The sequence below is a fragment of the Telmatherina bonti genome, assembly GCF_933228915.1.
Source record: "Telmatherina bonti genome assembly, chromosome: 3".
Lineage (NCBI taxonomy): Eukaryota > Metazoa > Chordata > Actinopteri > Atheriniformes > Telmatherinidae > Telmatherina > Telmatherina bonti.
The window spans coordinates 13,244,340-13,268,036 of NC_136621.1; the positions used below are offsets into that span (position 1 = coordinate 13,244,340).

General features: G+C 39.4%; 1 protein-coding gene across 1 annotated transcript in view; it reads left to right on the forward strand.

Moving 5' to 3' along the window:
• LOC306775015 (endonuclease V-like) overlaps nucleotides 1-20,839 on the forward strand; it is a gene marked incomplete at its 5' end in the record, with an annotated part of 101,689 nt that extends 80,850 nt beyond the window's left edge. The window contains one exon of the mRNA XM_079265221.1: nucleotides 20,770-20,839. The remainder of the gene's footprint in view (nucleotides 1-20,769) is intronic.
• Between the last annotated feature and the right edge of the window lie 2,858 nt (nucleotides 20,840-23,697).

The window sequence follows — 23,697 nt, forward strand, 5'->3', positions numbered from 1 at the left end:
TGTCATGGTTCGTTCATGGTTGCTGCTTGCGTCACCTTATCGTTTGTGTGTGTGGTTGTGGGTATGTGTGTTAGCTGTGCAGACACTTACCAAAGTCTGCCATGACATTTTACTTTTAATCACTTAGTCATCATCAATAAGGCTCCGTGTTTATTTCTCCACTTAGCGCCCAGTCAGATGAGGACAGTTTCAGTCTGCAGAATCACAGTGCAACACTGCAGGTGTCTTCAGCCTTTACTTTTAACTGAATTCAAGTTGAGGGTAAGAGAAATAACTTGTGGACAAGTTCTTGCACATATGTTGTCCTGTCATGTTATGTTTGTGTTGTGTCTTTAGTTCCGGTTTTCTGTTTTTATTTAGTAGTTTTCCATGTTTAGTTTCCTCGTGTCTTATTTCCCGTTTTGCTTTCTCATTCATTAGATTCACCTGGACTCAGGTAGTTGATTCATTACACCTGTGTCTTGTTCTGTTTCTGTCTGCATTTATAGGCCTTGTTTCAGTTCTAGCTGCTGGTTCATTGTGTTTGTGTTTGCCTCATGAGTTAGTTTGTCCTTAGTCTGCCTGAGTTTAGCCTCCTGTATTGATGGCATAAGTGGAACGTTGGCGAGATCGAATCGTTGGGGACGATTGTTCCAATAAAAGAATTGATCTTTTGTATCGTTCGGAGCACATCACCACAGTGACACCTAGTGGCCAAAAAATATGATTTCATATTATTGAACACGATAAAATGGAACGTTTTGCCGTGTCCTGATGTATTTGGTCTGTTGTAACTTCTTTTGTTTGTTTGAGATGTCGGTATGGAAGTTTGGACTTCAGCATAATTTCAGTGTATTTCTGGATGGGAGAACATAGTTGGGGTCAAGTTTCTTTACAAAATTCCTGAAATCAAATCAAAGATACTTTATTTATCCCCGAGGGGAAATTCAAGGTTCAAGCCAGCTCGTCCAAGGTGTGATATACAGACATTTGACATTTATGACAAGTTTACAGAACCGAACTGAAGCTTAGCCCTTAGCAGCCAGTTTTACCGGCACCGCCTTATAAATTAGGGAAAGATGACATGAGTAAGGATGGGTGGGTGTTGAAAAAAAAAGAATTATCTGTACACTTCACCTATAGGGGGAACGTCCGCAGTTAAAAAGGGTTGTGGGTCCAATCAGGTCAGGTTGACCAGTGCCTCGTCCAATTCCTTTCGTCTTTCTGTCAGGAAACAACAAAAGCAAAGTGAGGAGGAGGAATGCTGATGAACACGTCTGCATTCTATAGCTAATATTAAAATTATTCTTTATATGCGAATGTAGATATAATAAATGTGTCTCTTTGTGCTCAGGTGTGAAATTTATTCATTCTAAATAGTAGGCTTAATTAAAGAGTAAACTGAAATGTGTAATAAATAAAATGAATTAATAATTACTTCTTGAATTAAATTTCTGATGCTGAATATAGTTACCGTACCATAAACGGAATCCTGGCTGGAATCAACACTGGGCAGGGTTTCCCAAGACTGATGGAGACATCAGGATGTTTTGTCCGCAGGTGTCTCCACATTGTTGTAGTTTTACATCAAATGTTGCATGCAATGCATTTAACCTATTTCTCGTCAGGAGCTCTAATCCCACACAGCTGGCCTGGGACGCTTAGTACTTCCTTCCATTGTAATCCAAATCTTAAAGAACGCTGAGAGAAGACAAAAAAAAAACAACTGTTTAGGAGAGATTTTAAATGTTTCACACACATCTCTGCCGCTAATCAGAAAAGACAAATAATATTGAATATCAGTATTTTAATTTTATGAAAATGTAATATATTTGTGAATGTAGTCAACATTTTCACTTTCTTTTATTTATTTAGTTGTTCCATTTTAGACACAAGATTGAAAAGATCGCTTTCACTAAGTTCTGACTAACGTGGCGCGGAACAACCGCAGCATTTCAAAGCGATTGATGACGTAATGGAACTCAATATGGAACAGTCACGTGACATCCATGTCTCAATCCAGATCTTGCCATCACTAGCCTTTTGGATTTCCATTTAGTTTAATAAAACGTCTTGATTCTGCATCCCTGGATCCCATCCCTGCATTTGGGTCCACACCTCCACCGTCACCGTGACAATATCCTGTGTCAAACGACTCTGCCTTAGGTACAGGTATTTACTTGTAAAATGTCCAGTTGATAGCAACAAAATACCTGGGTGAACACATCATTTTTTACTGATGGTGCTGCTCTCAAGGCATCCATAACTGTAGTAATTGGTGGAAAATAGTGCATAAAGTTTATCAGAAGTCATTTCTGTAATAGAGGTACAATTCAAGGCCATACTGAGAGAGATTCTATTCAGTAAAAAATCACAGATTTATTAAAGACAGAGTGAGTGGTTGGCTTTTGTCTCTCTATGTTGGCTCAGGTCAGCTTGCCTTTTGCCTGATAGCAGCTGGGATGGTCTCCAACACTGGTCTAAGTGGTTATAGGAGTATAGCATTTCAGATTTCTGAAATCAGTTTCGTTTTGGCTTTTTTAAAACGTTGTCTCTCATTACCACCACTTATCATTTTATGTGATTACGCGTTGCTCCTTTTTTGCATGTTTGTTACACCTTCCTCAGTCTCACCTCTCCTGCCCCAGTCCTTTCTGCTACCCACTGTCACAACATGGCGGTGAATCATATCACAATGACCCAATTAAAATTCAGAATGAGGTGGCTTCTCTTTTAAGCCACTGCCAGCCAAGCAGCTGCTTTGGATCAGAAACCATAAAAGGCACAGACAGACAGATGTAGAAATGAACTACAGATGTGTCCAGAACTGAATTTCTCCCTGTTCTTTGATTCTCTGTACTTGGAATTGCAGATTAGTTTGGATGCTGTAGATGTTTTCAAAGTGACAGCTCAGCCAGCTGAAACAGGCAGACAGGACAGAGGGATACTCCCAAATATCACATAAAAGTATGTTGGACAAACTGTCAGAGTCAGACAACCATCACAACAGTCAAGTGTTCCTTTCACTTTCACTTACTAAATGGGATTCAGGATTAGATTTTTTGCAAATGATTTCTCTTGGGGACGGACCAGTGGGTTTCAGCTTGCAAGCTGTTGATGTTAACACTGCCAGCAACACTGTGGTCTCTACTACTCACTTTGAGTTTGGTTTCTGTGTGTATAAAATCCTTTAGAGAATGTTTTTAAATGCTGCTTGGATCCGACTGTTCTCCTGTGAAATATATACATTGTCAGAGGTAATATATTTTCTATAGTCTAAACTAATATCCTTACACTGTAGCTGCCAACTTTATCTTAAATATGATCAATAGTACTGTCATTAGTAATATACAGTAGCTGCAGCTGAACGAACTTCTTAACTCACAACTAAATCCATATTTTAGCATCTCCCAGGTCTGCCCAAAACCACTGGGCGAGAGCCTCACAAGATGCCTCAAACCACAATCTAGTTGTTAAAAAAAGACACAATGTGCCCATTTTCTTTAGATTTACACAACTTCCTGCAGTCCTAATAAAGTACACTACCAGTCAAAAGTTTAGACACGCTTTCCCATTAAATTTAATGAAAAAATGTTTCCAAACTTTTCACTGGCAGTGCATCTCTGGTGTTCTTTGGTCAAAATAGCTCATAGAAGCTGTACCACAGCTAGTTTTCCATCTTGAACATGTATCTGTTTGGAGCAGCTGGTTTTAGTGATCCACTGGACTCCATCCCACCCCTCTTCTATGCGTTCTGCAGCATTTCAGATTGATAGTACTAAAAGCACATTATTACTCAATGAAAGAGCAAACAGTAGGTAGGCTGAGAGCTAGTACGTCCCACCTCCGCCCTCTTATCCATCCATTAATTTGTTGTTTTTACTGTTGACGCCAAAGCAGAAGAATTTCACCTTCTGTCCTCTGACATACAGCAGGATAATTTAAAGTTGAAGTGGGGGAGATAAAAACTGAATATTATTACAGTGTGATCCACTGAAAATCTGAACGGCACACTAAATGAGATACTTTCAATCCTTGGCAGCCACATTTACAGGTTAACCCAGCTTGTGGAAATTCCTCACGACAGCTCATCTTGAGGTTCAGAAGTATGTGTGTGTGGCCTCCATATACACTCCTTGCAGTGTCTGGGCATCCTCCTGATGAGAGGACCAATGCTCTCCTAGGGGGGGTTTCCTCCCAGAAATTGATCAGGGCATGATTGAAACCCAGGACAGTCTGTTGTGCGATGTAGTGGCGGTAGAATAGATTGAGTCCAGGTCTGGTGAATGGGCAGGACTTTCAGCCTTCTGTCATGCAGAACCTGCTCATGAGGAAAAGCATTGTCATGCAGCAGAGAGAACCCAGAACCCCTGCAGCAGCATATGCTCTGACTGTGGATCTGAGGATCTCATCCTGCTACCTAACAACCATCAGGGTATCTTTGGAGGTCTGTCTGACCCTCCAAGGATATGCTTTCCCAGATAATCACTGAGCTGTTGCAATGCCAGTCATGCTGAAGGATGTTGCAGGCTGCTGAACATTCTCCATGGCGTCTCCCCTCCACATCACCTGGTGGCACCATTATGCTCGCCATGTGCTGGGAAAAAGAGCAAATCATTTTGCCACAGAGTGTATTGATGTGACAATCTATAAAACTATAATTTTTTTTGGACATTGACTTCTAATTGTGTTTCCCGCTGTGGCCCCTCACATGAAGCTGATATTTAACAGTTTTTGTGCACATTTACTTGGACTGAATTTGCTCTGCCGCTGCAAGTACCTATCATCAATGTTTGGCCAAAAATGTCAGCTTGTATAAAATGTGCTGCTGGTGTAATTTTCAATCATGAAGTCACACGTTCTGAAACACTCAGCCTTTCATTGTGTCACTACACTGCAGATTTCAGCCACAAACACTGTGTTGTTTTTCTTTTCCTCTACAAGTCCATCAGCAGTTTGCATAGGTGGCAGGTATCTCCTGGGGACTGGATCAGCAGCAGGTGGCAGTTCTCTGTCAGATTGCCATGTCCTCGTCAGTCAGGTCACTGCTAACGTCACACACTGTAGGTCTAAGACCTGATGCTGCAGCAGCTCAGCTACTTCAACTTCCTTTTTATCACTGCTGACGTCTCAGCTGTTTTCTTACTTTGATCTGATGTTTCAGATGAGTAGCAAGTCATATCTACCTCAGATATGATACAACCAACCACATATTATTTAAAGTTTCATAGTGTCAGACCAACAAACTTTTCTCATAAAACACTTTTCTGTAGATTTGGTTTCATCTAAATCTTCGCACATTAAGCAATGAGGGAATATTCAACACAGAGGGAGTTTAATATGAGGCAGCTTAAGTCAGATGATCTGGTTTGTTAAAGGTTTAATAAAGACATGAGAACTCCAGCTTTGTATATATGGAGCAAAGAGAGGGGCATAAATTATATAACTGTGAATCATTAGATTTAAATGTGTAGAAACTTTCTGTATAAAGAAACTGAAATAATCAAATATGTAGAGAAAATCTACGAAAGCAAATAAAAAAATGTTCTTTCACACACTTTCTGAATACCGAGTAGATATTTAAAGACAAGTTGTATTTATGTAAATCTAATTTGTGAATGCAGAATTCCTTTGCAATTTCTATTTAAGTTTCATGCAAATGTTTTATGCACTCATAGTGAAAGAAAATGTGTTGTTGCAGGATGAGACATAAACACAGGAAGGAAATGATGCAGGCAAGAGTAAACAGAGCAAAAGCAATTTATTTTTCACTCTAAGAAAGAACGACAGCCTCCAAAAGGGCAAAACAAAGTGAGAAAATCATTCCATCAAACTTCACAAAAGCATGACTGTGTGGCAGTAGTTCTGTATTTAGCATGGCTTTTGCTGTTCAGATTGATGTATAGGTCAGAATTAAAGTCAAATGCAACTTATTTTAAAGTCTTTACAAATACTATTCCTGATTTTATTGATTAACAATTCAGACATCATTAACAATCAGTAGAAACTATATCTTTGTGCATATTTTAGTAATTTTTGTTATTGATCTGAACCTGAGAAGCTGTTTTCTTATATTATACACAAAATAATGTTTTAGTCCAAATGTGGGCAAGAACTGAGCACCAAGTGATCAGATGGTGTCATTAGACCCTGTTGTGGTGTTATGACAGATCCTCAAAGTGAAGAGGTCTGATCTGCTTGTTTGTATCCTAAAACACAACATGTGTGACGTTTCATCTCAACTGGCACCATGAGGGAAATTACCAACTTGAAGTCCTTGTCAAGTATGGTGTTTAAAGGTGCTCTATTGTGCTATTTCTACTTTTCTGAGCTTTCTACAGTGTTATTGTGTTGAATACTCATCAGACATATGAGCGGCGCCGTTCTTTTATCACCTAAACACGTTTGAGTTTTCTCACTCTCTACTTTCGGTTTCCATAGAAATGATTGGTTTTAGAGAGTTTTTTTCTACTTCAAAATTTTAGTTACGTGATTGGTCATCTTCAAGTTGTAAATGTTTACGAGAAGAAAGCCACACACACCTTCACTGCTCTGTATAACTACTTCTAGCAGTTGACCAATCAGATGCAGGACATAGGGTGGGGCTTTCTCTGTTCGCTTGTTTCTGGCAGAGGCTGATCTGAGCGGATCAATACAAAATGTAGGAAGGGGTTTCTAAAAAAAATGCTTGATTATTCCTTGCCCTTCTGGATTTGCACATTAAACTAAATTAGACTGATATGTGCACAATAAAGCCATTTTACAAGCCACAAAGTGCACATAAGAATTGAGGGCAGTGGGTCTCTGTGAGATCTGAATAATAAACACAACAGAGTGAACAGGTGTACAATAATAATAAACAACAATAAAACTGTTATTTAAAAAAAAAAAAACATACAATAAAAGTGAGAACAATAAACATAATTTAAAAAAAAAAAAGAGTTTTTAAATGAGCGAAGAACACCAAACAGCTTAGAAAAAAGAAAAATTAGTTTCTACTTTAGCCTTGAAGACATAGAGAAACTTTTCCAAAGCTTCAGAGCTGCTAGTTGTAGTCTCCCTCTGCCATCACAAAGAAACAACTCATGAAACTGTTTGGGTTTGTTGTTTCTTTGTTTTGCTTTTCTTTCTTTTTTTAAAAATTTTTTTTGGACCTGAACACATTTTGGAGTGCTGGCCTATGTCGATTCTATTCTACAGTCATTTAGCAGACGCTTTTATCCAAAGCGACTTACATATAAGAGTGAGAACAACACAAGCATGAAACCAAACAGTAGACGACATCACAGGAAGTGTAGTGGACTGCTGGAGTCAATTTGGAAGCAGGTCTTGACCAAGCGGCAACCTCCGGAGGTTAAAAGTGAAGCCTACGCTGAAGTACATAAAACTACAGTTCCCCCCTCATCCACTAGGGTCTCCAAAACAGAGCAAATCCCCATAGACTCCCATGTTAAAAACACCAACTTCACAGCAGAAATAAACATGTTTACAGCAGAAATAATCATGTTTACAGCCTGGTTCAATAATCCATTTTTGGTTAATAGGTCAGGTTTACCTTCAGGACAACTGTGGGGGGAGTGGATTTTTCCAACTCGCCCATTTAAAAGTGATTTAATCCCAAAGTTTGGCAAATTTAGGGGCATGTTCTTTTGATTGACAGGTACCAATCTCCTGCATGCCCCTGTCAGAAAAACGTAGAATAACTGCGGTTTTTAGCTGGTTAACAACGTGACTGTCCTCTGTTAGCTGGTTAGCTCCCGTTATCTCCGGGTTAGCTTTTAGCTACAGAAAGCTCGGAGTTCGCTCAATGTCAATCATCCACCATGACGCTCACAACCCCCCTCTCAGCTCCACCTCTTTGCCCATATATGTAGTTTCCAGGAGAAACGACGCACATGACGCTGCCAAGATGGCGACGGTAGGAACCGCCCACCGAGCTTCAATTCAGCTCTTCAGAAACTGATGGGTGACGTCACAGAGGCTCCGTCCATCCCTTTATATACAGTCTATGGTGTTGTCTCTCCTGGAAAATACAAAAATGGGCGAAGAGGGGCCCTGAGAGGGGCTGTGAGCGTCAGGGTGGGTGATTGACATGGAGCGAACTCCAAGCTGCCTGCACCTAAGAGCGAATCGAGCTAACCCTGAGACAACAGGAACTAACGGAGGTAAGTGGGCTAAAGCTAAGTCACATTGTTAAGCAGCTAAAAACCTCAGTTGTTATACATTCTTACTTGAAGCAGGAGATCAGGTACCTGTTAATCAAAAGGACACGCCCCTAAATATGCCAAATTTTGAGATTAAATTACTTTTGACAACTCGTCTACTTTGACTTGATACAAAGTTAAGTATCTGCCTAAATGTACGAGAGACCTAAAACGGCATAAACCTGTTTTTAGTGGCAAACTAAAACTGTGAAGTCATGAGTGAAAATATGCAGCTCTGCTGATTAAATCTAAACACAGATCTTTGGCTCCTGTCTTCACCTTCTCAATAAACGCGGACACATTTAAGGCCCATAAAGGCCAACCCTCACCAGACCCCCCCCTTCTCTTTCACACACACACTGACCCCATCCACTATGATTCATCTCTTCTGCAGTGTGAAGTGTAAAGTAGATTATTACCAGTGAAGGGCTGAAGATCTACTGCTCTCCTGCCTGCCCTGCAGAGGAAATGGGAAAATATTGCTAATGTTTACAACCCTGAGAGTGAGTGTGTGGGTTAATGGTATGTGCACTTGCAATGCCTGAAGCCTGACCAGCATGGCAAAGCAGTTCAAGGGCTTGTTTACCGTCAAGAAATGTGCTGACTTCAGGGGATTTTGTGTGCAAATCTTTCTGCTGCATGCATTTGCCTATGCGTCTGTTTGTGTCTGTGTGTGTGTGGATGGGTGTGGGGGTTGGGCATGGTTTTGCCATCATATGTAAATTTATATTTGCACGTTTAGTAGTTCCAGGAACCAGCTGTTGTTGAAGCCTATACGGTATGTTTGGTTTCTTTGTTTATCACACACATTGTTTTAAGAGGCGCTCAGAGGGTTGCAGTGCTGAAAGCCCATTTGCACATGTCATGTAAATTATAGATCAGTTTCATTACTTCCTAATGACTTGTAAGGTACATAACAGCTCTGAAGTCACCAATCTCCCAAGTAAATAAAATGTTTCCAAAAGAGCTCAGAGCAGCTTTGTCGAATCCCGTTGCATCCAGGTTGTAACAAGAAATACACTCAGACAGCATTTTGTCCCCAATACCATTTTTTTTAGTACTTTAGTGAAAATAAGTTTAGAATTGAACTTTAGAGAATAATTTAAAGAACTTTATTGCAATCTTTTGTTGAAGTGAAACTAAAAGGACTTAATATTCCTGAATGCAGAGTTTAACTAGTTTGGCTGAGCAGCTCCTGTAATATTTAATACTTTAGTGTGTTCAGTAAAATGAAATAAAGTAACTACGTATAAAAGTGTTTCTGGAGAGTTCAGTGACCCAGACAAAAAGATCCAGTCTGACTTTGTCTGAGCTGCTATTTTGTGTCTGCAGTTGTGTGTGTGTCTTTGTGTGTGTGTGTGTGTGTGTGTGTGTGTGTGTGTGTGTGTGTGTGTGTGTGTGTGTGTGTGTGTGACAGAAGGTGGGGCTGGTTTTATCACAGATATAAGCAACACACTGCTCAGACAGGTTGGTAGAGATGATGAAGCACCTTGATCCTGAAGGTCAGCATCCAACTTTTTAAGCTCTTTCTTGCTAAAAGTTTAAGAGCAAGATTCAAAATAAGTTACTAAATCAGTTTAAATGTTCTTAGAAAACATCACAGAAAGGAGACATGACACCGGGGATCCTCAGTCCTGGTCCTCGAGGGCCGGCGTTCTGCAGGTTTTAACTAGTGTTCCTGCTGGAGCACGCCTGACTCAGACCAGTTCTGCACATGTCTGCTAAATACACATTGATTTGAATCGGGTGTGTTTCAGAGGCAACGCTTGAAAAACCTGCAGGATGTCAGTCTGAGGAGGAGGATCCCTGTATTATACCCTTTTCTCACAAGATGACTCAATTTCTTGGTATCTAAATAAAATGTTTATGTAGCACTTTGTATAAAATAAGCCGGAGTAGCTTCTTTTTTCTCCATTTATTTACTCCTCAGTTCAAGTGGATAATTTTTTAAGGGGGAATGAAGTGATTTACTCCACTCCACCTGGGTCCTCTCTTCCTACATATCTACCTCTTTTGACATTTGCAGTACTGATGAAAGCTTGTTACATACTCCATGAGAAGCAAGAATCTCGAGGCTGCGAGAACAAAGGAATTATTTTTCGTCAGGTCCATTCATACTCCACGAGAAGCACGTCTGCAGCAGGGAGGGATCACTGCAGGGGGCGATGTCTGCTTTTATGTGCAATGCACCCAGTTGTTACCTCCGGTTGTTTTTTTTACCGGCTTTTGTCTGTTTGTGTACAAGATAACTCAAAAGGTTATGGACGGATTTTCATTAGATTTTCAGGAGTTGTTGGAAATGTAGTAAGAAAAAACTGATTAAGTTTTGGTGGTGATCTGGATCACAGTGTGGATCAAGGAATTTTTTAAAGGATTCCTTAACATTGTGCTTGGTGGAGGTTTCCGCTCTCTGAGTGCTTTTCTAGTTTCATATTTAACGAGCAACTTCGTCCGCGGCAGGGCTGGTTGTGCACGCGGCTACGTTCGTGTGTTTTAATGCCACATGTTGGAAAGTTGTTCTTACTTTCTCACCACCTCGATCAGCTGCAACAGTAAAAATGGAAGCGGCAACTGTCCGCTTCATGCTTTTTCCATGTTAACGACGCACACCTCAAATGTCGGACCCATCACACAATACTTCTTGGAGCCCCACAAGAAAAAAGTTCTGCCAGCATGATGTGTCTAGAAATGTCTTCAAACATGTCCTTAAGAACAAAATGATGTCATTTTTTTCTCGGGGCCTTGAGAACAAGAAAAAAGCTTCTCATGGAGTATGTAGCAAGCTTAACTCTTGGTACACATCGGTACTGCAGGAGAGAAGATGCATAAAACACTGAATGTTTTGGATCCATGTGGTCTAAAACTAAGACTAAATCCCAATCCTCTCTTTTTACACCTACCCCTTCCCCCTCCCCTAGTCCGAGCTAGTGTTTTTTTTTTTCTGCTGTTTTTTAGTGACTTCAGACACACAAATGTAAACTTTCAAACACACAATAAAGTTCATTTTTCAAAATATGTCCCCTTCAGTGTGTGATACAAGTTAAAACTGTTTTTATATCCGACTCATCTGGTTCAAATGAAGTGACCTCCTGAACAAAAACACATGTCAAGTTGTCCAATCTTTTTAACTCATTCATTTCAGCTTGGTCTGTTGAAGGAGGGAAACATAGAAAACATGCAGGGTGGAGGGTCCTGAGGATCGAGACAAAAACATTGTTTTGCATCCTGGAGCGGCAGAAAGAACAGTTTTACTGTAATTTACGAGAACTAATGTTAATGCCATAATTTTCAATGAACATGTCAGCAAATAGACTTGCCATTCTAATGGAGAGAAAAAGACAATCATCATTGTGGAAATGTAAGAACATTGCATGTCCATGTTTGTAGTACATTCAGTCTCTGTGTCCTCAAGATATTTGGAAAAAAGCTGGAGTGAGATGAAGGACATGGGTGCTATGAGATCATAGCCTAATAGCATTAAAAGCCAGTCCATAAAGAGCTTTGGACATCAGAGGCAAGATTTTGAGTTGAATCTGGTTCTGAAAACTAATAGTAACAAGATGATCAGAGACTGTGTCCTCATCTCTAACATCTTCTGAGTTACAATTTTATGATGATCTGTTTTAAAGTCTTTGATCATAGTTATTGGAATGATTTTTTTTTTTCCTTCACACCTCTGTAAACAACATATTCAGACACAAATGCCTTCCATTTAAAGATACTTTAACATGTTGGTTTTTAAAATACAAATCTACTCGGGCTGCACGGTGGTTAGCACTGTCGCCTCACAGCAGTAATGTCACTGGTTCAATAATGTCACTGGTTCAATAATGTCACTGGTTCAATCTTCGGAGGGGGGGGTACCCGACTGGTGGTCTTTCTGTGTGGAGTTCTCCATGCATGTTCTCCCTGTGTATGAGTGGGTTCTCTCCAGATTCTCCTGCTTTCTCCCGCCGTCCAAAGACCTGCATGTTAGGTTAATTGGTTACTGTAAATTGCCCGTAGTCTCTTTGTGTTTGGCCTGCGATGGACTGGCAACCTGTCCAGGGTGTACCCTGCCTCTTGCCCAAAGTTTGCTGAGATAGGCTCCAGCTCTCCCGCGATCATTCATTGGATTAAGTGGCTCGGATAATGAATGAATGAATGAATGAATATTTATTTAATTCGATCCAATTACCTACACACCGCTTGGCCGTCAACATCTCTCAGCTACTGCAGCTGTAGCAGGCATGACATGAGAAAAAGTTTGGTGCAAAGTCTGATAAAGAGGAAAGAAATGTGAAGAAGGTAAAGTTCTTCTTTGAGAAGATCTCTGTCAGGATTTTGTGGCCCAGTAACTTTTACCGTTTTGATCATTTGTTTACTCTGAGTTTCTGTTTCATTTCAGAAGTTAGATGTAGCAAAAACATCAATAATTTGGGACGTTTGCTTCCTTCTTCCTTCAAAGAGCTAAAGGCTGTCTCTCTTAAGAATGGTAAGATATTTCTTGACACACAGCTCAGGGCGAGTCTGACAGCAGACAAGGAGGACTGGAGCAAATACCAAGGCTGTTGATTAAACCTGAACACGCTGCAAAATGCCACGGAAAATCAGGATTTTCCATTGTGTCATGATTTAGTTGAGATATATGTTGTGCCAACCATGAAAATATTTATGTAAGTTTAAAAAAGAATCCATGCCTGTTCTTCTGCTTTCTAATATCCTACACATGTATCATCATGTTGTAATGAGAAAAGATCCATAATAGCCCGTTAGAGAAACTTCCTAAACTAATTTTGTGAGCCAAAATCCATCAAAGCTGCACTTGAAAGTGGTTGTTGGTTCATACATTCATTATTTATCTTTTATCAATCCCAACCTATAGACAACACATAGTCAGAGGCTGTGTCCGAATATATCCTCTGATCCCTAACCCCTCATTTACTACATACGGCTACACTCTATAATACACTACATAGTGCACTCATTATGTTGGACACATCCGAATCGCAGATCACGTGACCAACTGTCACCTCAGCAACCACCACGCATCGTTCCGAATCCGAACCAAACTCGTGAAAAATTTGTATTTTCTTAAATTGTATTTTATTCATTGTTTGTTGCATATTTATTAAACAAATAATGATATAAAATGAATCATCTATAGTCTTTTTCCGAACCTACTTTGATGTTCGCGTCACTTGCACCACTTTGAGTTCCTGCCCGCAATGCATTGTGGTCTATATTGACCCGTGTGATGACCATCGCTGCTCACTACTTTTCAAGATGCATTATGGGTAATTTTGAGTGCCCTAATCTTAGACATTCAGGCACCCCAAAAAATGGCATGAGCACCATAAATAGGCACTATGTAGGGATTAGGGTTTACATTCGGACACAGCCAGTCTTTTGCTGCAGGTGTGTGTTACAATCAGAATGAACACACTTACCAGTGAGGATATTTTTACTAGTAGTGTTTATTAAAAGAGACCAGATGGGATGATGGAAAAATAGATGGCTTAGTGGGAATAAGTCATTTCAATTTTTCAAAGAGTAATTTTTCAGGGTCATTGTGACATTTTATCCCCACATCTGTTTTAACAGGGCATACCAGAGCAACATTTTATGGTACTATATACTGAAATAACAGATTCTTCTCTGAAAGTAAAACCGTTATTTGCAATTCGTACATTAGCCTTAAGATTTGTATACATACGGGTACAAATCAATGATTTTCAGTGCTTTGTAACCACGTTCATTGTATGAAGAAAGAATGTGTAAATTCTGAACTTTTGAGAAAAATTTAAATAAAGGCAGAAAACAAGACAGACTTTTCTGGAAGATCCAAGCATCAGCAGTGGGGATGTCCATCCATCCACTTTCTGCTGCTTGTCTAGGCAATGATGCCATCAACTCTATTTACTTGATCATTTAAAGCCTTACCTCAGGGAAGGAGAAAAGTCCCATTTTTTTAATCTCATGTATTTATTTGACCCATTAACATGTTTTTTTTTTGTTGTTGTTGTTTTTTTTTAAATGAATTATTTCAGTAGCGGTATTATTTAGCATGATATGATAGGTCAAAATTATTGGTGTAATCTCTGATTCCTCTTATCTGTTAGGGGCCAGGAGACAATATCTCCTATATTTCACCAATGCTTCTATCATAAGGTGATGCAAAATCTCGAACATATAGAATATGTTCATTACTTTATTTTCAAATTAAATATTGCATCAAATGTCAGAATGAATTAATCTTAAAGATCTCTCAATATTATCTCTTTCCATAAAATAACAGATCAGTGCATTTTCCACACACAACAAAAACAAACATCTGCATGTGCAGCTTGTGCTGCTTTGTTTTCAGTTGCAGAGGGAAAGGGTTGAAGTGGGAAAGTATAGCAGAAGAGAAATTATCCTCCAAACAGATTTAGTAATCCATATTGGATGAATTTTTTTTTTTCATCATTGTCATTGTGGAGGATGTCTCACCGGATCGTGAGCCATGACATAAAAAGTTCCAGAGAAAGGAGACCCATCGGCTTTTTATGCTAAATGTTTAGTTGTTTGGTTAGATGATGTTAATGTTTAACGTTAGACGTCATGTTGAAATGATCTGTTTCTTAACATTTGCTTAATTTAATTTTGTAATTATGTACGACTCTGGGCGGGCTCACTTCATTCAGCCGTCTTCATTACACAGATGAGAAAAAATGTCCTTTCTGACCGATAGCTTTATGTTCACAACTAACTGGCTTGGCGTGAGGCTGATGTCTTTTAGTTGTCAGTGTGCAATGGTTTGTTAAAGAAACAGCATCTAGTTACAGACATCTGCTTTTGTGCACGGAGGTATGGTGGTTAGCACTGTTTCCTCATAGCAAGAAGGTCGCTGGTTGAAGCCTTAGCTTTGGGAAGGTTTGAACTGTGGCCATTCTGTGCGGAGTTTGCATTTTCCCCCCATGAATGCATGGATTCTTTTGGCGTACTGCAACTTTCTGAATTAGTGTTTACATGATACTGCAATCAGTTTAGGAAGAAGAAAATTCTAGCCTTATGAAACCAAATGAAAATCCTTTTGGTTTGACACTTTTCATTCAGAACGAGGTGCCTACATGGATCATTTTTATTCAGCTAGAGCTTTTAAAGCAATTGCAAGAGGTTTATTTGGCTCCATGTAAACGTAGCTACTGAGGGATCAAGCCATCAAGCTGAAAACATGAGTCCTACTCGGCCTTTTTGGCGTGTGGGACTCAAGAAGCAGCTGATGAATATCAACCGTTAAATGTAACAGTTTCTGCAGTCGCTGAGGCAAAAGTTTAGACATGGGAGGAGTTCAGGTCATGGAGAATTTCTTCCAAATGGCTTCAGTGAGTTTTCCAGCATTGTGACTGCATACACTCCAAGTGTGTGTGTTTGTTTTATCAACATATGTCTTGTATCAAGATGTGTGAAGCATCATGAATTTGAGAATCAGACAAAGAAAGAAGCAAATAGTAAAAAATTAAATGGAAATTGTACCTTTTTGTTAATTCTTTTGTGGATTCTCCTTTTATAACTAATCCTGACACCCTTACCTCCCACCAACTGATTTACTCATTACTGAATCCTCCAGAGAGATGTTGCTGTGTATTCTGTAAACTTTTCTTTCTCTCCCCATGCCCCCCCTCTCTTACGTTTCTCTCTTTCCCTCTCTGTCTTTCTCTCTCTCTTTCCCTCTCTGTCTTTCCCTTTCTCTCTCTCTCTCTCTCGCTCTCTCTCTCTCGCTAGTTTGAATGTGTTGCTGCATCAAATTTTAAATTTGTTCCCAATTTCTAAACATTAATAAACTGCTTAACTGAAATTAATTAACAATTACAGATCACATTTTTCTTCCTTTTTTTTTTTTTTTTTTAAAAAAAAGATTGACCTAAACATGTTAAAATGAGGTTTACACTGTGTTTAGAGGACGAACTAACGTAGAAAGACTTTTTTCTTCAAGGCTACCTACAGTGAGGAAGAAAAAGTAATCCTCTCTTCTTCAGCCTGTGCTGTTACCTGATACCTACAGGGATGATTTTGCAGGAAAAAAGCAATATGACCTCTGACAAGCTAGATAATGCTTATCAATAGCTACCATCCATGACATAATGTGTTCATAGCCATGACTAATATGTCTTATATTACCTGAACACAGAGTCCCTCCGGCGGCCGTGGACTCAGTATTGGACTCTTCCTTATTTTTTCCACTTTAAGAGAGACCTGGAGGAGCTTCTTGATGTTCACTTTCTTCCTGCTACAACTTTATTATGCTGCCTTATTACTGCCCGTTCAGCGTCTCAAGCAGCGCTGTAGCTTCCTGTAACATGATAACATCTCTCCATCTTCTACTCTTGATTTTATTTCTTTCTGTCTTTCATGCAGTCTCTGATTCTATTTTTTCTCCTTTGCACTGCTGCTCGGTGTTGCTCTCTTGTAGTTTACTTGCTGATGCTGATTGCCTCTGTAATGCGTTGAAAGCATCCTGGGTGGCTATTTGGAGCAAATTGCTTTGTGCTGTGTTACTATAGGGTCCAAACTAACTGGACTGGGGAGAAAGGCTGAAGCCTCTGCAGTTACAAGTAAAAAATAATGGCCAGGGCTGCTAATAAGCTTCACTGCTAGACTCCACGTTTGACTGTTGCAGCACATAAATAACTGTAGCATGATAGTATAATGTGTTGAATACTGTAGGATGGAGCCCCTTGGTATAAACGTACCTCTTCTTCTCCTCCACCTCTATTCTGTATGACCATATCTAGATACTTTCCTACAGATGAAATGGAAAAGGCTTTCTGGTGGTACAGAAATCAATGGCAAGCCTCAGCTTGTAGCAATGTTTGGTAAACAAAAAAAACATCTATGTGGTCGTTCTGGCGTGATTCAGTTACCTCATGGTTTCAGAGCATCCTAAAAAAAACAGCAAAAACATCTGATTTTATCTGTTTATGTGTCCTCCCCACTGGCATGTTTCCCTCTGTAAAAAACTAAAAATTCATAAATGTATTTGGATATCAAAAGATGTGCAGAAGAGTCTTTTCAATAAAGCAGATGCAAGTTTAAGCACAACCCTGACATGCATTTACCTTAGAATCTGCATGTTGATTTGCATATGTAAATATAATCTTTCTGTTATTTTAGAGAAGAGATTTTGGCTTCAGCAGCTACTTTAGTAAGTATACATAGTAAAATAATGCCTGTAGCCAGAGATTGGACTATAGTATAGTCTGTGTGGTTGGCTGAAAATAAACTTTCACTTTTTATCTTTACTTAAAAGGACAAATCTATTGGAATTCATGTATAAATCCAAATACAAGCCTTTCATCCACGCCCTCACAGGTGTGGATGAAAGTCAATCCTGTGAAGTGTGAAGGGCAGATCCACATTTAGAGGGTTCGGTCAGACTGCATCACATCAGATTTGTCTCATATGTCATCTGTAGCACCATCTGATCAGATATGTGTGGTAAATATAGGATTAACATCTGGATTCTTTTATCTTCAGTCTGTAAGGACTCATTGTCCTGTTGCATGGGACAGTTTCAGCCAAGCTTTCGCCTTCGGGCAGATGGCCTCACATTTGAGTCCAGAAAACTTCAGTATGGGTCGTGGGTGGTACTAGTTACTAAACAATCCAACACAGTAAGTTTATTTAACTTTTAACAACCATCGTATGTGCAAAATTTCCACAGCTGCACACCGTGGCATGATAGGTGATAACAGAACTCATCACATATCTCAGCAGGCATGCAGAGAAGTTTGTGTTCTGCTCTGTGACTGCAACATGTCCAGCTCCAAACGAAGACGAATCATCACGAAATGTTTGTTTGTGCTGACATGCTGCTTTTGGTTTTCTCCAAACCATGCAATGTGCATTATTACCAAATATCTTCACTCTGGTTTGACCAAAAGGCCTCATTCTACAACATATTCTTACAAATATTATTAAGCTGGTTCTTAAATTGTATTTAAGGTTTTGTTTCTCTTCGCCTGATGGATACCAAGTTAATGCCCTAAAATCCCCGGAAGGTCATGAGACTGAAGACGTGCAGAAAGATGGAGGCGACAGAGAAACAAAGGAAAAACAGGATGCCAGAAGAATGAATGGAAATAATTCAGATGAATAAAACCTCCAGCTGAGCCTCAAAGTCATCCCAGTTTTACACTTTTCACAGTCCTGTTGTCAGTCAGGCGGCACAGAAGCATCAGAACTCACACCAGCAGGTTCAGGGACAGCGTCTACCCACAAGCCATCAGGATACTGAACTGCTGAAATGTCTTTTTGTCATTTGCACAAGAAAATTTACATACAGAGCTCTGCACAACAATTTGAAAACCCTGTTTATAGTTTTATATTGTATTTTATATTCTAATACCTTAATTTATATTCTATTTTCCTATTTCTATAGTCTTATTTAATCAGGTATTTTGTGTAGTCACTATTTATGTGTAATGGTTGTTTCTGCATGCAGCGTGGAGGGGCTCCGAGTCTATTGCAGGAAATGATGTTCCATTGTTACCTGCATATGACAATAAAACATGAAACTTAAAGGTGGTCTGGTGTTGTTAACCAGGGCATCAGGGCTTAACCTCCATATCCTGATAAAACTAATCTGTATGATGAGGAATCACTGTTGTAGAATATATTCTGTGAGACCGAGGACTAGCGTCCTCCCTGAAAGGGGGAGAACGCAATCAGTCGGGGATTCTGGGAGTCGCAGATAACTTGAACATTTATGTAGTGATATTTTAGTGGATAAGTGAAGGGATCTGGCTAACTGGTTTAACTGTGAATGTGTTTACAGCAGGGGTGTCCAAAGTTGGTCCTCGAGGGCTGCTGTCCTGCAGGTTTCCCATGTATCCCTGTTCCACACACACCTGGCGTTCATTAAATGGATCCAACAGCCAATGAAGTTCTGCACAATGACTGATTAGTTTAAGTCAGGTATGTTGGAGTCGGGATGCATGGAAAACCTGCAGGATTGTGGCCCTCGAGGAAAGCCGGAAGCAACAGACATAAATCCCATCTGCACTGTGACGACCTCCTGAATGAAATGGATGATAACTGGTGCTTTCATATTGTTTTAAGACCGCAGAAAATTTCTTCTTTAATTTTTCAAAGAATTCAAACATATTCGTTCTTTTACTCGTCGAACTATCATGAACTTTAACATATAGGATGCTGAGGCCTGGAGAGTCTGAGATGTAGCTGTGTGGCTTTTTGTAGTGCCTCTAAGCATGCTATGACCTCCGGCTGGACATTTTGGGATGTCCATTCCTGTGGAGATTGTCAACTCTGAATGTAAATAAAAACAAAGTAGCTGAAAGTATGTTAGGTGTGACTGATAATTTGTTAGAACAACAGAAATATGTGAAGAAAGAAGCAAAGATATAGGAAGTAGCTGTATATTCAGAGCAGCAGGCTGTGGTATTGAAGCATTTAGGGAAGTTCAACTGGAAGTTGTCCAAGCATGTCCAGTTTAAAATGCGGTGCAAACACCGGGTTTCCACGCAGTACAGGGAGGAAGAAGGGCTTATACTGTTGGATGGTAATAATAATAATTCTTGAGGGCATTTTGTTTAATTCTCTATTCATTTTTTATATTTGTAAATATCTTTATGTAAATATGTGTGTTTATCTATTATTTGTTCATTTACTTTTGGTTTTTTTTTGTTTTTTTTTAGTTTTCAGTTCATTCTTTTGTGTTACTAGCACACGTTCGAAATTACATAAAAAGAAAATTAAAGAAAGAAAAAAAAGTTTTCTAGCTGTGAAGATTAATGAAATTTTTGGGAAAGCTTTAAAATGGAAAGAAAATGTGCTTTCTTCCTTATTTCTTACATGACAGTAACTACGACATGCTTGTAATGCAGCTTTGCACCGGTAGGTCCTTTATGTCTGTTTAAACAGAGGCTTCCTTCCACACCAAACACGGAGGATGTAGCTTCGTTTTGCATCGTGTTTTTTTTTCCCATTGCCTGCATGTAGCATCATAAATTTCCTCAGCACTGAGACAATCACCTGTCTGACGCCATCAATGTGTCACATTGATTAAATAAATAGCAGACCTCCTCTAAAAGAGGAAACAATTCTATTTAATCTGTTTTTAAAGTATCTAGATAAAATATGATAAATAAATGAGAAACTGATTTAGCTTGTCACTCACACCAGTGAGCATGTCATATTTAATTTGACTGTTTTTAGAGCTCAGCATGTCATCATCATCTTCACTTTGCAGCTCTGACTTTAAGTGTTACTCGTTGAGCTGAAAGTGAGAAGAGCTTGTGTAAAGCAGAACCCACAGCTTGCTTTGGGCTGTTCAGATTAGCTTTTAGCTCAGTTCTCTGGGATGCTTCTGAGAAAAACATCAGCTCTGGCTGGACGTTGCAGATGTTGTTTTTAGTGCTCTGAGCTGAGCGCATCCTCTGAAAGGTGAATAACTTTGTTTTTCAGGTGACCACCACTAACTCTGAACACTAAAAAAAAGGGCACCTTGTTGTGTTTTTTTTTTTATTTAGAAAATGTTGACTTATTAGAATAGTTTTTCTTCCACTAAATGATTTGTTCTTTGTCTCCTCTGCTCTTCTGCCAGGTTGCAAATGATGCAGCAAAGGATCTGGAGATAAAGACCAGAAGTCTCAGAAGACCCCTTAAAAGACCACGTGTGTGTTTGTGTGTGTGTGCACCCGTGTAGCAACATTTAATAGTGCAGCTATTGTAGTCTGTGCCAAGAAGAAAGTGTCAGATTAGCTGCATCTTTTTATGCACTCGCCCCATATCTGCACTGGATATGGGTCAGACTGAATCTTTTTATACGCTGTTCTCATTACCTTTTTGGGTCACTCAGCTTTTTGTACTGGGAGTCCTGGAAATAAATCATGAATGTCCCTGATTTGCCAGAGTGCTGGTCATTTATTAATATCCGTGAGGTGAGAATGGTGTTTAAATTGGAATTATACAGAGAAGTATAATGGTTGCTGGTGGGAACACTCGTCTACACAAGCATTACAAGCCGCGCTGTGTGTTTGCAGTCACCGGGTGTCTCTCTTGAAATGAATCAGATTTGGCCGTACACGCCGCTGTGCCAGGTTGGTCCCAGAGAGGCAAGCGGAAGAGAAAGGGTAGGGGGGGAGGGGGCTGACTCTGCAGGGATGGTGGCTAGAAATAGAAATGGTCAGATGGAGCAGTATTGATCAGCAGGAAGGGTCAGAGCATCAGCTGGGGGAGATCACAGGTTGCTCTGAGCGATGAGCGAATCTTAGGAAACTGATCGGGACCTTTACTGCACATGTGCACTGGATGGATTGTGACAGGTGAGAAAAAAAGACAAGATTGTGTCTTGTCTGTAATAAATCAGTGAACAAATATCACAGGATGCCCAGCGACTGAGTCAAAGAAGAAACAAGGAGTCATTTTTCTTAACAGCATTCTTGGTCTAACAATTCCTGAAAAGTTTAAGGCACAGTCAAAATGTTTCACCACATATATATATATATATATATATATATATATATATATATATATATATATATATATATATATATATATATATATATATATATATTTGGAATTACAGCGTTTGATGTAGCTTTGCATCCTTAAACCTGGTCAAGGAGTGTAAATTAAACTAATGAGCAACTTTAATGAAAGTAATGAGACCCCAAGGACCCAAATTCAGTCTCTGACTCAGGAGTCTGTCGTGGCATGTGTGTATTTCATGTGTTGGATTAGTTTTTCTTCCATCTTTTCTAGGTTTACATTTCTTTTCAAGTTAGAGTTCTAGTCGGATTTCACTTCCTTTTTCTTTCATTTGCAGTTTATTCATTAATGTGGTCTGTTGGGTTTCCTGCTCTTTGTTCATCATTAGCCCCTCATTCTTCATCAGCGGCAGGTTTTACTTTGCTTCAACCTAACCTAAGTAGTTGTTTTATTTCTTGCTGCTTGCCTCTGGAATCTTAAGTTTCAGTCAGTCCATCCATCTGTCAGTCATGGGCCTTTACTGGAGTTTTCTTTGTTTTTAGTTATAGCTTTAGCTTAACTGTAGTGATGGAGGAGCAACTTGTTTACATCCCAGCAGGAGGATATTCAGCCCTCCTCTAGACTCCCCATAAAGTTTAGTTTCTGGTCCATCCTGTCTTTGCAACAGCTTGTATTTGTTCTTCAGTTAAATTCTTAGTTATGTCGGCCCAGCTATTCCAGCACAACAAAATAATTCCAGTACAACGCGTCCCAGATTAGACTAAACAACATACATGACATAAACAGGATCAGTCTTGAATTATTTATGTGATAATCTTTTGTTTTATTCACTTATTTTCTTTACATTTATCGTACTGCCTGTGGTCGGCTTTCCTGTTTTTTAAGTGCTTTAGAAGTAATGCAATGTCATGGCATTTTATGGCACGGTGTGGCATGGTATGGTATGTTTAGTCAAAACATGTCTACAGTGGTTTACTGGAACAGGATGTAATCTTTTTAACACTTGACTTTGCAACAGACTTCTAGATTTCACTGCTCCTACAAGCCATGACAGAATCATTTACTTCTTACTGTAGGAGTAAGCAGGTTAGTTAGACATTGCAGCTTACAGTAGAAGCCCTCCTTTTCTTCTTTAATACCGTTATCAGGCAAAGTGAACATTTTTCAGCTGTTTTTCAGCTGTAAAAGTAACTGATTTCTTCCACTGATGCATGTGTCGTGTATCAGTGGAAGCTTGATGATTGCCAAACCTTGTTTTGATCAAAGACTTTGAAAGCTTTGAAAGAAGTCTTACCTCCTCACACACCTGGTTCCCGCTGTGACATCCATGAACGCTACTTTATTTCATATCACAAAAGAGTACGAATCAAACAAATTAAATTCTGATGGACTTTTAGCTGTAAAATCCAGTTTTATTTCTTCTGCAGAACTTCAGGCTGGAAGTCTGTTCTGGTTCAGCCTGACTGGTCTGTGAGGAACTGACACTCAGAGACTCTGACAGCTTCTTACTCTTCAGCAGTTCGGTTTGCAGTTTTCCCATCTGCAAACACACCATCTTCTCTACCATCTCCTCACTAACACCCAGAGGCCCAGAGCTGTTGGAACTTGGGTTGATATCTTTTCTTTTTGGTTATTTAGAGCAGGATGATTCTGACAGAGGGCAGCGATCCTGCTGTCCTCTGACAGCTTTTCTGTCTTCATTTTTATCCTTTTACAATCTCCAGAAAAGTAACATCTGTTCAGAGGTTTACAGACGTTTCTCAGCCTTAGGATTGACCTTTTAATTACCTCAATTTGTGTGTGAAAAAGCTTTTTCTTCTTTTCTATTTGCTCCTTTGCTGACCTTTGTGGTCCCCCAAATATGTGGCATAACTTTACAGATTTGAGACAAATGGTCAAAAATACTAAACTATTGCAAATCTTTCTAAATTATTGCTATTTCTGTAGGTTTTTGTCCTTTTAACTTTTTTGGCTATTAAGTGAAAGACTGAAGAAATGATAATAAGCCACAAAAAAATATTAGGCAATATATTTTCCAAAA